The following is a 7676-nucleotide window of genomic DNA, read 5'->3' as shown; positions in this document are numbered from 1 at the left end:
CTAATTTTTAAAACAATTACCCCTGTCAAATCTAGCAAATGTTTATCCAATATTTATTCTATTTATTTAAATAAATTACTAGGTTGCTATAGCAATTAATAACATCCAATAACTCCGGCAAACATCCTGGCCTTGGTAATAAAATAGCTGTAGAATTGATTTGATCCTGATCCGGGTTCAGTGCCGTAACAAGGAATTTTTGCGCCCTGGGCAAAATTATATTTTGCGCTCTATTTTTATCGATATAATATATAAAAAAGAAATCATTTGTTAGGTGTATTTAACAATAATATATATAACAAGCAAAACCGCCAGAATATACTGAAATTATTTTATTTTTTAAATAAAAATTGTTGTGGATATTAATATAGAAGACAAAATATTTTAAAAGTGATACCTATAGATGAAGAATAGATCATTAGAAAATTAAAACAGTTTTTGTCTTCTGGCGTTGTCGCTGGAAAATTCATCTATGATGTCATCGAAGTCTATTGAAGATACAATCAATTTGGCACAATGATTCTATTGTATTATAGAAACCATTGCAGAGAAATTGATCTAGATAATGAAATAATTTATTTGGTTACATCCAATCTTTAGCAACAGTCACCAATAGCTTTTTGATTAATTAATTATGGCAAATGTATCTAGGGAAAGAATGTAACCGAATATATTAATTCCTAGTCTAAATTAATTCCTTAGCAATATCTCCTATCATAAATTGAAATTATTGTCTAAAATAGCTAACGAATTCATTTAGACTAGGAAATAATATATTTGGTGATACATTCTTTCCTCAGCAATATTTGGCAATAGCTTTTTTATTAATTAATTATGGCAAATGTTGCTAAGAAAAGGATGTGACCAAATAAATAAATTCGTAATCTGAATTAATTTCTCAGCCATTTGCCATAATCATCTCAATTTATGTCAATTAAAAAAAGGATAGGCAAACCTTTGGCATATATAGTCAATACAAGCAGAATAAAAATCGGTCCATGTTAACCTGCGTTACTGGTTAAGGTACGGTCTCCAAGGAGCGTCTGCGTCGACTGTCCGACTGTCGCGTTCAGAGACGCTCGTCCCGAGAATACAAGTTTTATGTTATTGGTCTCCAAGGCGCGTTCGCGCTCGGAGCGCTGCAATCAGAAGTCGTGTCTGAACGCTCGACTGACCAAAGTCGGGTCAGGCTTCTGTATACGCTGGGCAGTCACGCACATATATATAAGTTCTTTAACTGCATGTGTTTAGCTGGTAAAGTGTTAGTGCAGTATACTAATGTTTTTATGTTTATCATAGTTTTTTTTTAATTTAATTTGAAAAATAGTCAAACTGATGTATATTAAGGCAGAAAAATCGATGAAATTTTTTATCATTTACCATTTATTAATATTTAGAAATATCCCTCATTTTTTATTGTATGCAAATTGCTAACAGGTTTTCATTTGATTTTAATTTTTCTGTCATTTTCTCCTACAATATTCTTAAGTAACTTTATCAGCTATTATCAAAATTAATTTTTCTCTATTATCTATGATATTTATATTTTTATTTAAAACAAAAGTATATTCATCATACAGCTGCTCGACTGTTTGGAAGTTGTGAGCGCGCCTTGGAGACAACTTGGCTATGAGCGTTCCAAAGCGCTTCATCAGAACGCCCGAACGCGACAGTCGGACAGCCGGCGCAGACGCTCCTTGGAGACCGTACCTTTAAGTCGGTTATAGTACGATGTTAGTGATAGGTAGAATTAGGTAGAATTTTAGAGTATAGAGGATCGTGTCTTGGCCGTTGTCAGAAGAAACAAAAAAAAATTTCAATTCAAATTATTAAGTATATTTTTTATTTTACGTCTTATTTTGCATTTTTAATATTGTTTTAGCACGATTGTCTCTAAATGACAAATGACAATAATGAGGACGATTAACTTCAAAATTTAGAAAGACAATCATGTTTATGTAATATCTGAATGATCATAAATGACAGTAGTCAATTTCTTTCCTGAAAATATAATTTTTTTTTTAATTGTTTAAAAAAGAATATTTTTTTTCTTGTGACGCGCTTCTAAGTGCGCCCCCCTTTACACTGCGCCCTGGGCAGTTGCCCTTCTTGCCCACCCCTTGTTACGGCACTGTCCGGGTTACACCAGGTCCGTTCAACTATTTTTCGATAATCTTCTCGATGTAGTTTGTATCGCGTGTTTAAACCCATTTTATTTGAATCCATTCTATTTTAATATTTGGTTAATCTAAAAATCAAAAAAATATTAAAGTAGAATCATTGCGAGCGAAAATCTATGGATAATTGACTTGAAAAATATTCAAAAATTGCAAAGATAACGATGGATTACAGGTTATTTTTCTTATAAAAAATATTAACCTGGTGCAAAAAATATTCATGTAGAATGATAGCTAGTGATGATCTGAGAATAATTGACTTAAAACTTTTGAAAATTATTCAAAAATTAACAAGATAATGATGGATTACAAAAAAAAAAATTTTTTTTGAGGTTATTTTTTTTAGAAAAATATTAACCAGATGCATAAAATATTTATGTGGATTGATAGCTAGTAAAAATCTAAGGTTAGTTTATTGAGCAATTTTATAAAATATGTAAGTATTATGAAAATAGTTATTGGTTATTAAATTGTGTTTAAGACTCACCTGTTATTTTTATATGACTATATTGTCTTGGCAGCAGATCACAATGAAATGTGTTAAAGCTAGATGTACTGACATTTGTTTAACTTTTTCCTCACTTTTTCATGACCACTAGCGACATCGTCACACTAGCGCCACCATTTCATTTTTTATTTTACTACTAGCGACCCAGCGTCATTTTTAATGATTACTATTCATACTTACTAAAATGATTTAAACCAATATATTTGTAAAGGAAGATTTACTTGAAAAAAAATATTTAACAATAAAAAATAATTAACGTGACTGAAAAAGAGATAAAAAAAATAATGAATCGGAAACATGGAAAAAAAAATGTGTGAAAAACAGTGAAAATAAGAAAAAATTAGGATAGGGATTAATGAGAAAAACAACATACTTAAAAAATTGGAAATTATTAATTTATTTAATTTATTTTTCGAAAAAACATATAATTTCGTGACCACATTGGATCACGACAGACTCGACCGCTTCGGGTCATCTCAGGCGGACTGTAGCAGCAATTGTAGAAGTCGGCATCCCCTGACCTCCCAATCAGCTCCTCTTTTTCCAAAATCACTTTATCATCATCATCATTATCATCATCATCATCATCATCATCATCATCATCATCATCATCATCATCATCATCATCATCATCATCATCATCATCATCATCATCATCAAATCTTTTTATTTTCATTACTTTATTTCACGGTAAATATTTGTTGTATACTATTTATAAAAAATATCCATTGAATAAAAAAAAACATTGCAAAGAAAAATAATATAATTTTCCATGGATTCCTACTGATGCATTTGTTCATAACAAATTATTATTATTGTTATAAAAATGCACTAGTAGAGATCCACAAAAAAATATATTTTACTTATTCAAAATGTCTTTTAATTGATGAATATTTTGAAAAATACTGTGCAACAAATATTTATCGTGAAAAAATCTGTTTAAACTTTTAACTTTATAATTTTTTCACTGCAGCTCTTTTTATTTTTACATCACCAAAAATTACCTCATCATCAGCATCATAATCATTCGAAAATAAAAAAATATAAAAATTAGTAAAAAAAAAGTAGAATGCTAAAATAATATAAAAAAATTTAAAAAATTACCATTGTCACGAGGAGGATTCATTGCTTATGCAAATTCCCTACGCAGCTGTCTTTTTACTGCAGCAGGCAACGTCCTGACCATCCTCTCCAAATTCATCATCACTGTCCTCTTCCACATTGAATCACTCTAAAAATGTATAATAAAATCAATAGAATAACCTATAAATTAAAAAAAAAAAAAACAACCTCCACCAATAAAAAAAATAAAATAAAAGCGAATAAAATAAAACAGAATAAATAAAATATAAAAAAAAGATCAAAAAAAAAAAGATGGGTTAAACCATGTGCGAATCATGCAATCACACGCACATGTTTAACAAAAAAAAAATATATATATCATAAAGAAAAACCACACCACTAATTTTAAAAAAAAAAATAAATAGAATAAATTAAATTAGAAGAAAAGACAATAGAATACAAATTGATAAGAAAAAAAGATAAATAAAAGAGAATAAATAAAATATAAAAAAAAATCGAAAAAAGATAGGTTAAACCATGTGCGAATCATGCAATCACACGCACATGTTTAACGAAAAAAAAAATATATATATATATAATAAAAGAAAAACCACACCACTAATTTATTAAAGAAAAAAATAGAATAAATTAAATTAAAAGAAAAGACAATAGAATACAAATTGATAAGAAAAAAACAAAAAAAGATAAGTGAGAATACGTGCTTGAGTGACGCAATTTTCTCACGTTCACTAAAGAAAAATGTAATCATAAAAACCTTCACCAATAAATAAATAAATAAACACAAAAAACAATAAATAATAAAAAATAAATTGATTAATTAAATAAAAAATAATTAACTTACCGTTCTTCTAATAACTCTGGCACTCATTATGTATTTTTTTTGATGACTTTCATGGACTAACCGCATAACTCAAAGATTCGAACTTGAAGAAAAACGTAGATATTCGCAAAACATAGAACGCTGACAGAACGAGTCTGCAGCGCCCACTTACACATATCATAAAAACTCAAAGACAAAAACGGGAAATACATTACCTACATTTTGCGAGAATTTTCAAAATATTAATATTATGCAAGTTATCAAATCATTATTATTATTATTGATGGAAAAATAATAATATATTACAATAATAATATATATATATGGGGCATTCTGAGTCAATTCAGCTGGTCATCTGCCTGACCCTCTCGGATTGAGTTGAAAATTTTTTTATATGTTGTTTTTGGCTTTTTATGCAGCCTGAATTCTTTTGAAAATTTTGTGACGTATTTTAGCCGGTAAAGTAGAGTGTTTTAATGTTAATTCTCTTCTTTCATAAAAAAAGCCCCAATTTAAATACATGAAATTTTTTCCATAAAATGAGGTACTCAATCCACGTATATTCAATTAAAAATTAGAGTGGGCCGAGACGTTTTTATCCTTTTTTTTTTTTTTTTCAATTTTTTTTTTTCAAAATATTTTAAAAAAAAAAAAAAATTAAATTTTTAAATACAAAAAAATAAAACAAAATTAAAACATATCTTGGTAAAATTTCATTTTCGGCGTACTTAAGAACTAAAAAGTGGAAAATTTCACGAACATTTCGTCAAAAATTGAAATTTTTCACTTTTTAGTTCTAAAGTACGCCGAAAATGGAATTTTACCAAGATATGTTTTAATTTTATTTTATTTTTTGTATTTAATTTTTTTCATATTTTGAAAAAATTGAAAAAGCATAAATCTCGGCTACTCTTTAATCAACAGTTGAGTACTACTATTTTATGAAAATATATTATTAAAGGGGCTTTATGAGAAGAGAATTATTAAAACATTAAACTTTACCGGCTAAACCGTCTTCGAAAAATTCAGGCTGCATAAGAAGCCAAAAACAACATATAAAAAAATTTTCAACTCAATCCAAGAGGGTCAGGCAGATGACCAGCTGAATTGACTCAGAATGTCCCATATATATAATAATAATAAAAAACATTATTTAAAAGTTACTTAATTTACTATCAATAAAATAAATAAGAATAATAACAATAATTACCTTTGTGAAATGCAATATGACGTCTTACGAAAAAACAATATGGCGTCGTATGAAAAATGGGACTTCTGGACTCGCAGGAATTTCAATATTTAAAATGGCGTCAAAAAAAATCCAATATGGCGACTTATAAAAATCGGACCCCTCATGGCGACATTGCTCTAATTAATTAATTCAAGGACCCCCCTGCGGCGAATTGACCTAATTAATTAATTCGCGGACCCCTGGGGTGAAGCCTTGCGGATTCCGGGTAATCACCCGCAAATCACAGCGGGGTGTCCCAGAACTCTCCTATATATACTACTAACGGATTACTGCTAAAACTCTGTGGAGGGTCAAGTCCGTTATACAGGGCATCAATAGGTTGCCCATTTGATGTTCTATAACGTGTTTTAATACCTCAGCATGGCGAAGGACTCCCCCTCCATCCATCGACGAGATGAACTTACCGATGGTCTATTCGTGTTGCGGGCTGGAAAAGCCTGCTGCGCATGTCCGGGGCGATAGGCAAGAGAGCGCGTGCGAGTGGGAGAAGAAAGCTCTTAGTAGCTTAGCACTCAACGCTGTCGTAAAGCGACACAATTTGTCTGGCTCTCGAACGATCACTACCTTCTTTTGACTGGCTCTCTATGGTTCACTACTGGTTCTCTCTATAACGTTTGGATATCTTGGATCACGCTATTTGGCTTTCTCATAATAATAATTATTATTATATTATTATTATATATATTATTATATTATCACCACATATTAATAATGTGGTTCATTTACCGATGGATCGCTGTGAATAATAACCATAATAATAATATTGAGATATATTATTATTGCAGCGGCAGCGTATGTGTGAGACCTGGTCACGACAAGTCGCTGTATGGTTCCCTGGTTCCCTATAAAAAATACTTATTTCATATGGAGAATATGAGCTCTCACACTAATGATACCTGTGACGTCAGTATTTTCCTATAGTATAGTCACAATGTAATATAGACGTATCAAATACACTATACTTGGTTCACGATAGCTCCCTTCAGGTTTGGTTACGTATTCCATAATCCTATCAGGTGGACCGCCTCTTTACCATTTCTATGACTGAGTTGAGTTGACGTTTTGTTCTCGTTACTCCCACGGCTGTTGGCTTCCGAGATAACCAACATGACTCCCCCCGGTGATTCAGAGGAGGATGTTGAGAAATACTCATTGTAAACCTTGGCTGATAGTTCTGTGCAGGTCAAAAAATCAGTTACAATATATACCCTGGAAAAATAAAACTTAGACAATTATTAAATAACCAAGACCAACTCTCGATAGTCTCCCTAAAACTTCAATAAACATTCCACAGAACTTAGAAATATTCAATTAAAAATATCAAATTCAATTTAAAAAATTCTACTTAGAATTTTCTTTGATCAATAAAATTTTTATTCGACTTATCCAGTCAAGTCAGTTATTAATTGTGATCGAGAAATCATCAACTGTAAAGAAATCAATATTGTAAATTCATGTAATAGTAATAATTGAGGGACATCCGCGACATTACTAGTAGAGGGGTTATAAAAGTTCTGGACCACGGAAAACCGCGAGATTGTGAGTGGGATGGGTGGGTGGTATAGATATAAATTTTGGGGTAGAAAGGAAAAGAATGAGAAAGGGGAATAAAAGACGAGAATTAGAGAAGGGGATATGAGTGGGGAACATGAGTGGGGAGTCTTTTCGAATTTAAGAGTGGCCTTTTTTATTTTTATTTTTTTTTAAATTTATGAAAGAAAAGGGTTTTCGAAGGAGATATGAACTCACGGACTTCAGATTTAAAATCGAGCGCGATCCCCAAGCACGGCTCAATCTTGTTGGATGTTTGAAGTAAAAGGTGAGTGATATTGGAAA

The sequence above is a fragment of the Aphidius gifuensis genome, linkage group LG5, assembly GCF_014905175.1.
Source record: "Aphidius gifuensis isolate YNYX2018 linkage group LG5, ASM1490517v1, whole genome shotgun sequence".
In the NCBI taxonomy this organism is placed as follows: Eukaryota; Metazoa; Arthropoda; class Insecta; order Hymenoptera; family Braconidae; genus Aphidius; species Aphidius gifuensis.
The sequence above is the reverse complement of the archived record's forward strand: the minus strand, read 5'-3'. Positions refer to the sequence as shown.